Raw genomic sequence first — 10,586 nt, 5'->3', positions numbered from 1 at the left:
TTACTTAAATAAATTAACTTTTTTAATATATTCTAATTTTATGAATATATTATATTCTAATTTTAAGGTGGTTTCAGAAAGGGTCCTGTCTTTTTTTGGGTCTGGTTCAGGTGTGAATCTAGTAGTACATCTAACACTCCCTGCTGCTGCTGTTCAAAGTTACCCCCTATGCTCCTTCCTCCAGAGTGGGGGCACTATAATTCAGGAGGTGTTTTACTATCCAGAGGAACAGAAAAAAAGAAAACAAATGCAGCCACCATATCTAATTTAGGTTGCAATATATTAATTTCTTTAATGCCGATTGAGATTAAAGAAGGTTTAAACCCTGAGTCAGCATTCAGACCTGAGCAGAGTGTATTCCTGGTGATTTTGTTGAGTTTTTACAGGCTTTTTTAAATTGTTTTTGTGCACATGTATCAAGCTTCAGGCATTTGTTTGATGGACTGGGCAAGGGAAGGAAAGCAGTTTATAGAAGGGAAAGAGTTCTTCAGATGTAAAAATGTTGGCAACAAAATGTACTTCTAGATCATTTACTCACCATTCACACTTGAGCATAGTGTGTGTAGGCGATTTTGAGGCATAGTTCTGTTCGTAAAGTGACATATAGGAACGTCTTTGGAGCAGAATTGCGTGTTTTTAGCCCATAGACATTTATTATGGGAGTACTCAAATGAAGCATGTAGCACTCCCATTGAAGTCCATGCCCCATTCTGCTTCAAAAGTAGCTTGTGTACCTTTTTGAGCTTCAGGTATTGAGTTACAGGTAGAGATGGGCTCTGTGTTCGAGTCGAACGTAAGTTTGACTTGAACATCAGCTGTACACTTTTTGGGGACCAGTGACATTAATACAGTAATCAGTGTTAAATAATATGCACTGTTACTGTATAAATTGACACTGGCAGGGAAGGGGTTAATACTGGGGGTGATCAAGGGGTTAAATGTATGCCTAAATGTGTTTGCTAACTGTAGGGGGGGAGGGCTCTGTGAAAGGCACAGTGAAATTGTGTGTTTTAGCCAAGCTAAAACACCGATCTCACTGTGCCCGTGTGACAGGAGAGCCGCCTGCTTTGTTTACATAGGCAGGCAGCTCTCCTGTCAGTTTCCCTGAAGATATTGGGAGGCCAGCGATGATCAAGCCCGCTCCTCCCACAATCTGGCGTCCGCTGTGTGTAATCACATCGAGAGCACGGCTCCAGCAGCGCACATGCACCGCTGAGACTGCTCACACGTAATCAGGTAGATCTACATTATTATGTGCACCCGAGCCTCCCTGCCGCAGTCAATCTGCATGGGACAGTCGGCAAGTTAATATAGGCTTACCTATATACATGGTAGTTTACTCTCACTTTAAGTCTTAAAGCAAGCTTAATAAACCTTGCTTTAAATGCAAAATAGAGTTTTATAGCGCTATTACAGAAAATTGATATAATGTTTGGTCTGTGTTCTGTTAAGTCTGTTTGACACATTGAGATTACTAGCACAGTGTCTGGATGTCCCTAGAAAGAAATACATTTATAATGTTGCCATGTACATAACACTGTTTACTGGTGCAGTCAATGTATCACACTGAGAATGTTAGGCCATGATGCATCTGGAAACATAACAATGCCACCCAAACACTCACTAAAACGTTATTACATGATGCGTGTGGATCACCGCAAGGCTACAAGTGTTTCATTCTGACACGGCTGAAATGTTCCGCGCGGCACGAACACAATTTCCTGAATATACAAGGACAATTACTGTGTGTATGGATAGTTTTCCATGTTACTGTAAATGAACAATAGCTGGGGAGTCACAGGCTGTGTGGCCTATCCAGACCTACTTACAAAAATGTGATGAAAAAAAAAAATCTCCATTTGATTATAAACATTGCAAGGATTTTAGCAAACATTACAGGAGATCCTTGCCTGCTTGTGTTCTCTAGATATTGAGGTATTATGCACTAATTTAGAATGGTCGTCAAGCTTTACAATGATCTCACCAAAGATGAATCACCAAGAACAGTAAACCTGAGAACATTACTGGGAGCACCATATTCTATACAACAGGCTGCCTGAGCTGGAATCTGAAATCCAGGCAAACAGCTACATAGAGTACATGATAGCAATGCAAATATGGGAGCAGATATGCTTGCCATATTGAATATCTGTCTATCTAATACAGTGATTTACATAGCCCTGCCAGATAGCATAGCCAGTCTGGTGACCTGATTTTTCTCTATTGCAGTTGATCCAAACACCTTGGTCACCTGCCTTTCCCCAGGCTATGATGGGATAGTACACCAAACCAAAAATAGTAACTTGAGCCAGACACATGCGGCTACCAGAGACCTTTACACTTGGCTTCTCCTGGATGCTTTGGCCTTGCAGCCCCTTCAAGACAAGTCTTGAAAGAAATAGTCTGGGTCCACTGCAATCAAAAACCAAACACAAGGGCGCACCGGCCTAGGGCATTATCCCCCATAAAAGCTTTATTAGACAAAGAGATAGAAGTACTCACAAACGAGTTCTTGGTAAGTGTATATCAAAATGATGTGTTGCCGTCCGCACCAGAAACGGAAGATGTACCATCCTCAAAGGCTTGAAATGGCTTAGGTGTTTCGAAGCCTAGCCTCTTCCTCAGAGCCTTTATGATTGGTTAGTGAAGGTTTAGCAGGACACTTGTAATGTCTAGTACACACAGGCTGAATGTCAGGAGACATCAGCCAATTCAATAAAAACCTTTCAGCCCGTGTGTATGTTAGTCGGTAAAACCAGCAGCCGACCGGCTCTCACTCAGCGCTCTCAGCCAATAGCTGAGACCGGCGTGTTCTGGCAAAGGGGGCCGCCCCCCTGTGAAAACACGACAGTTTAAAGGAGGAGATTACCATACTAATAATGGATCTAGTACAGCAGCTCCAACCCGGGGCTGTCAGTTTCATTTTTGAACGAAAAAAAAACTATTAGTGTGTACCAGGCTTAAGAGATGGTAGGTGGTACCTCCTCCGTGTTCCCCTCCTCATTGGTGGGCCAAGTGCGGGTTACATAGGAGGTCCACCCATGAGATAAACTCCTCCTGCAATAGGCTATCCCACCTGCCCTATTTACTCTTCTAGAGAAACATTTGTTACCTTTAGTAACCACTTTTGTCTTAATACTGTATGTGACGGTACTAACCGTCACTATGAGTAAAAGACAGATACTTAATGGTTTGAATTGCTTCAGATGGGACAGTAATATTTGTCAGCAATATCCTCATATAGAAATATGAAGATTTATTCCCACTTTACACTGGGAGTGAAAGACTGCTGGTTTGGATTGCTTCAAATGGGGTCTGTTTTTACAAGTAATGCTAAAGTGGATTCCAGCTTCAATGTGAGAGAGACACACAGACTGTCACTGGCAGCCTTGTCCTGTTGTTTGTGTATTGGGAGGGAATGTGGATTGTGCCTGTCCCATTGTTAAATGTTAATGACCTCACATTGTTCTGTCCAGATGGCTAGATAATTAGTTTAGGTTAATTGTGTTCCTGTATACACTTTCATCTGCATATGCTACTGAAATCAGGCAGAGGGGAGGGATTGTGTACACTGTATGGGGGTATAAAACCCTGTGGGCGGTAACCTTGTGGGGGAAAACTGTATAAAAGTCTGTTTCTTGTTCAATAAAGAGATATACTTCACCCTCAATCTAGACTCATGTCTCTCATTGGGGGAATATGATACAATGGATTGCTGTGTCCTTCATACTCCCTTGGATAATCACTAAGCTCTTGTAAGAGCTTGTGTAAGCGCTTGTTCCTGTTCCTGCTGCACTCTCTGGGAAAAGAGAGGTTCACCCACTGGAACCTGGAGCCTTGTCATAGGTCCAGGGTGGGTAGGAGACGGCAAGACCCTAACCAAGCTGCGGCGGTCCGTGGGGTCTGAAATGGTTATGGTGTCTGGTGGAGTGCTTGGAGCCCTCGGGAAGCACTAGGAGCATCCGTAAACTGAGGTACCAGGCCGGGGTGCCGGTTCATCCGTTACACTGTAACTTTAGTAGCTTCAGCCTGGCAAAGGAAAAGTTTCAAATGCTTTTACTTAAATAACGTGGCAGAAAAGTAGAACAAAATCATAGTTACATAGTTAGTGAGGTCAAAAAAAGACATCAGTCCATCCAGTTCAAATTATGTGTGTTTGCTGTTAACCGTACCTTGTATACCCCTGTATGTTGTGGTCTTTAAGGTGCCCGTCTAATAGTTTTTTAAAACTATTGATGCTCCCCACTGATACCATTGCTTGTGGAAGAAAACTCCACATCCCCACTGCCCTGACAGTAAAGAACCCCCTACGTGTTTTAAGGTTAAATCGTTTTTCCTCAAGTTTTAGTGAGTGGCCACGTGTCTTATTGTATTCCCTTTCTCTGAAAAGTTTGTTCCTTAAGCTCGGGTCACCAGTACAATATTTGTACATTGATATCATATCCCCTCTCAAGCGAGATAAAGTTCAATGCTTGTAGTCTTTCCTCATATCTGAGATCCTCCATTCCCCTAATTATGTTTGTCGCCCTTCTCTGGACTCTCTCCAGTACTAGCACATCCTTTCTGAGGACCGGTGCCCAGAACAACAACATCACGCAACAGGGCGTATTTATTGGGGTGCTCCAGCCCAGGACCGGCCTCCTTGACTTGTTCCCTTCTACCCCTCCTAACTGTCACCCATCTACTCTGCTCTGATGCCTGCACCCTTGTATCTCCGCCCTCCTCTGTGCAGGCCCCTGCCTGAACCTGACGGGTACGCTCCAAGCTCTCCTTCAGTATGGAGATTCTTCTCAGTGTTGCCAGTTGCTTCCCTAGATGCAGGACCCGAGCTTCCAGGAAAGCAACGTGCTTACATTTTGTGCAGCTGTATTCACCCTCCATCACATGATTGAGGAACGTATACATGCCACAACATGTACACTGAATCGCATCTCCACACCTGCCGGGCATTGTACCCCTATCTACTCTAATGGGGATTTAGAAGTTTAAGTCTGTCCTTTGTAGCTGTTTTCTAGCTTCCTAACTCTACTCTCCCTCAGGCACTCGCAGACACTCAGGTACTCAGGTATACAAGTACTCACAGACACTCAGGTACTCACAGACACTCAGGTACTCACCGACACAGACACTCAGGTACTCACAGACACTCAGGTACTCGCAGACCCTCAGACACTCAGGTACTCAAGCACTCACAGACACTTAGGTACTCACCGACACAAGTACTCACAGACACTCAGGTACTCACAGGTACTCACAGACACTCAGGTACTCACAGGTACTCAAGTACTCACAGACACTTAGGTACTCAAGTACTCACAGACACTCAGGTACTCACAATTACAAATCAATAGTCTTTCCCTAAACTAATCCCCAACTCTAGCTTGTGGCTGCCCAAGCATACCTGCACAGGATAGAGTTTATTATGGCAGAATTCCAGCCTTGGGATCTTCAGGCATTTTGTAGCTCTCAGTGGTTCTGTACTCTGTAGAGGTTTTTTATCCATGGGTGCTCTGGATTCGACAGAAGCCTGTGTGGACAGACTCCCATGATGATGGCTTATCGGGGTAATATGTGCAGCTACTCACTCATTGCACATGAGCACCTTCTTCCCCAAGCTAGACCCTGTCCTGTTTTTATATAGTACAGTACCAGTGGGTGAGACCCAAGAAAGCCTGCCAAGAAAGAACCGGGAAACATATTAACACTAACCCTCTTGGCTGGGGCAGAAGAAGACTCAACTTGCTTACACACTGGTCAGCTCATTTCTGCTCTCCTGTCTTGTCATGTTATGTGTCAGTATATTTGCATGCATCAAGCCTGATAGAATCCTTATACTGTCCTTTCTTCTCCCAGTCCTCCTGAACATGCGGTTGCAAGATGCTCACATCAAGTCAAATTCTGATCGTTTCAATAGTTGTATCTAAAAATAAAATTTTATCATAAATATCTAAGTGTATTTGTGTGTGTTTTTACATCCGCCTGGAAGAGAGCTTTAACGTTAGTCTGGAGACTTCCAAGAGAGGCAATGAGCCAATTACAGGAGCAAGAGGTAACCCTAACTACAAGATAATTTTTATGAGGGTTTGGACAATTTTCATAGTATATCATAGATGTAGAAAGGCCATTTTTAAAGCGGGCTTCACCCAAAGGTGGAACTTCCGCTTTAAGTGCTCCTGACCCCCTGACATGCCACATTTGGCATGTTATTTTTTTGGGGGGGAAGCGGGTACCTCGTTTTGAGAGGTACTCACTCCTACTTCTGCTCAGGTCGCCTAGGCGGCTCGAGCGGAAGTTCTCCTCTCCCCCTCCCTCCCTGCAATCTTCTGGGACACGTCACCGGTCTCAGAAGATTGCTTGGCTACTAAGGAAGCGCAGCTCGATTTGCGCATGCGCAGTGCGCAACCGGCTGTGGAGCCGCAAGCTGTCACAGCCGGGTGCTACACTTGTGATGCATTACTGGACCGTGGAACAATGGAGTGTGTGTTTAATAAAAGTCAGCAGCTACACTTTTTGTAGCTGCTGACTTTTAATAAAACACAAAAAACGTCTGGAACTCCGCTTTAATATTACATTAGAGCATAGCTTCTATGACAACTTTTTATCTGATATCAGTTTTTTAACAAAAGTGGTGTATTTTTCATTAAAGCACAAGTCACATATAAAAGATATACCAAACATATAGGTGCTACTACCTTCAATTATATCCCACGACTGTCATACCGGTGTCCAGGTTAAGGCAGCTGAAGCCTCATCCACATCAATCCACAAATAAAGCGGACACCACAGTATATCCTCTGCAAACATGGGTTTTATTCAGTAAGTATGCACAGTATTAGGATGTGTTACCATGCATACTTACTAAATAAAGACCATGCCTGCAGAGGATATACCGTGGTGTCAGATTTCTTTGTGGGCATATAAAAGATGCACATTAATTCAGCTCTGCATTTAATAATAAAGCAGAAAAAGAAGAGTTTGGCCAGACTTTAGAGATAGGATGCATAGTTTATATAAATTAAATTTTTTTATTTTTCCAAAAAAAAAAAAAAAAAACATGCACAAGCCTGAATCTGTAAAAACTTGTATTTACACATGCAACCACAGTAGTCATAATAAACCATTAATTTGACAACAGTGATGTATACACCGTATTTAACAAATTTTTGCTGGTGTACTTCTTCAGGAGTCAGGACACACAAGGAAATAAACAGAATTTAGCACATGGATGAAAGAGATACAATTACTTTATGCATCAAGATTATGTATTTAGGGCAGTTAACTGGACGTTCAACAACCCACAGCTGGTATAAACAAGCTGAAATCCTAAAAAATTAAAAGAATCATTTTTAAGATGAGCCCAGATTGCCCACCCATTCCTTGCTGTTACCTCACAAAATAAACATTCACAACATAAACATATGGGCTACTGCTGCTATATTGTTTTTTAGAGAGCATGTTCCAGGGCTCTCATCTTTACCTGTCCCAAACTACAGTATACAGTATAAAAAAAACCTTTTTGGCAAAGTGTAATAAAGAAAGCATTCCAAGAAGATGTTATAAATAAGGCAGTATGTTCATTCATTTTGAAAGGATATTACAGCACATGATTAGGGGTTTTTTGGTGCCTCAAACCAAAGAAGAGCGGGATTTTTGGGCAAAAAAGTGGGGATAATCTTACGTTTTTGAATAAAGCTATTTATTTTGAAATTAATTCTTGAGACACTATACATATGTATGTGTGCAGGGCTAGAGGCCACTTCCCTCTTGCAGAGGGAGATGAACACAACTGCCTGGACCTACAAGCCGCTTAAAATATTTTCAAACACAATTTTGACCAGAGCATAGCAAGCTGCAAGAATCCTCCAGCACGGCTGCAATACTCTGCGAAGCAGCCCTCTTAGTTCTTGTTGCGAAGCTAGGACCAGAGTAAAAGGTCTCCATACACGGATAAGACAAAATACTATATATGGTGATATCCTTGATAAAGGCACCTAAGCCGAAACACGTTGGATATTACGGATGTTTTTTCTGTTCCATCCAAAGACTTGTGTTCAAGCACGGAACACAGAGAAATATATTCTTAAGTCACCATGTCACCTTTGTCACAAAATTCTTACCTTTAACCACCTCTTCGCACCAAAGGGCATCTAGCCCTGCACACATACATATGTATATTATCTCAAGAATTTATTTTAAAATAAATTGTTTTATTAAAAAAAGTAAGATTATCCCCAAATTTTTGCCCAAAAATCCAGCTCTTCTTTGGTTTGAGGCACCAAAAAACCCCTAATCAGTTTATAAGGGATGTTGGCAAAACATATATATATTTTGGGCCGCTTAGAGAATCCTGAGACCTATATTACGGCACACGAAACTTCTATCATATTCCAAAATTCCACAAGAATAGTGAGAACCCACCAACATGGGCGGGCTGACTAATGGGATATCTCAGTATGTGGATTTTTTACTACATCCTATGGTGACAGTGTTACTGGCCTACATTAGAGACTCCTTGCATCACTTTTAGGTTTTGCAAAACTACCATTGGGAATCAAATTGTGTGTGGTTGTCTCTTGATGTAAGTTTATCATATACATTATGTACTTCAATCCCCCACGAGACAGGTCTTTGTTAAAAAATTTAAATCTCAATCAGTTACAGTCCCAGTTTAATTCTGGATGTACACAATTCGCACTAGAACATGACTACTTTAAATTCCTTGAGAGTTTTTATCTACAGAGGGTTGGCACAGCTATAGGTGTGAATTTCACACCCAGCTATGCCAAACTCTTCATAGGTCACTTGGGCCAAAAACCCTTACAGAAGACATCTAGTGTAGTATGGATGTTATATAGATGACATTTTGGGTCATTTGGAATAGCCTATGTGATTCCGTAACATCGTATTGTAATCAAAAAACGTTCAACGTCCAATTTACCCATGTCACAGACCCAAATTCTTTGGTGTTTCTGGATCTGGTATTATCATCTGACAAGGAGGAGAAGATTGTATCCAAAACCCATTTCGAACAAACAGCGAGTAATTCATATCTGCACTGGAATAGATGGAAAATAAATATCCCCTTTAGTCAGTTTTCTTCTCCTTTAGTCAGGAGATTTAGACAAAACTAGAGATGTACTAGAGATCAAGACTATGTTGAACAAAGTATAATCCAACAGAAAAACATTTTAGAAAAAAAGATATAAAGAGAATTAGTTAGTGAGGCTTATGAAAAGTACAATCATAGAAGTGCTATAAAAAATGTCTGGGACCATCCCAGGTAGGATGAAAAATCCACTGATCTTTAATACCAACTGCAACAACCAAGACAGAGCCTTACAGAAAATTATTAATAAACATTGGCCCATCTTCTTACCGGATACGAAATTGAAAAAAGTTTTACATGAAAAGCCAAAAGTAGTTTTCAGGAACGCTAGAAATATCTTGAATATTGTTGCCCCTAGCAAACTAAAAGGATCAAAAAGGATCAAAAAGAAAAGTGAGAGATATGCTCACCTTTCTAGACATTAGGGGTACATATCAGTGTAGAAAACAAAAGTGTGGCACATGTCAATTTAACCAGGGGACAAAAAAACTATTTTTGGCTCTGATGGGAAGGAACATATGAAAAAAACTTTTCATTGCCTGCTTTACCCAGTTTGTTGTTTATGGGCTGAGCTGCCCCGTGGGTTAATCTATGTAGGCAGGGCCATCAGAACTATGCAATAGAGATTTGGGGAGCATTTTCAATTAGTGGAAGATAGTGACAGATCACAGTTTCCCAAGACACTTTGCCCAGCATCACAACAGTAGCCCACAAGATCTCAAATTATTTGGGATAGAGGTAATCCCTCAAAACCTAACTGACAGATATTTGATTGGTTATGTAGCAGAAACACATACTGGATATTCACGTTAGAAAGTGCATCACTGAAAGGTTTAAATGAAGATATAGAGGCAAATGTCTGTGGAGGCCAAGGTTTATGTAAATACTTGATTTTTACTTTTAGTTGAAAACACCAAACAGACCATTTATGAAATATTACACTACCAGGTTCCTTTTCCTCCAAATTATTTTTGAATACTTTTTAAGCCTTGTCTTAATCTTTTTTGAACATTGTGTCCTACCAAATGGGGTGTATATGGAAGATAATTAAGTAAGATGTAATTTAAAAAAATAAAAAAAAAACATTTTTTATATTATATAAAAACTTGCTCTTTTGGGGTTTTTATACTATAATATAGTTTTGATATTTTTTTTTGGCTCTCATAATAAGATAGAGGACAGTATAGGTAGATTTGAATGTAGTTGTGGGCACCTGCTGGACCATGTACGGCGTGGTAAATTGTTAGGTGTTTATTCTTTTTCTTTTGATTTGTGTTTCTGAAGCAGTGTGTGTCTAGGTGTACTGTATATAAAAAGTGGGTGAAGGCTTAAGACCTGTGTGTGTTGTAATCCTTTTATACATGCAATTTTTGCTGAGCTGTAAAAGGTATTCAAAAATATTAATATGTATTTTTTATTCTACTTTTCTAATGTATAAAATTTGGTTTATATAGGTTTGGTTCATATATATATAGATATA

Source organism: Pelophylax lessonae (genome assembly GCF_965119305.1).
Source record: "Pelophylax lessonae genome assembly, chromosome: 4".
Lineage (NCBI taxonomy): Eukaryota > Metazoa > Chordata > Amphibia > Anura > Ranidae > Pelophylax > Pelophylax lessonae.
Note: the sequence above shows the minus strand (reverse complement) of the source record.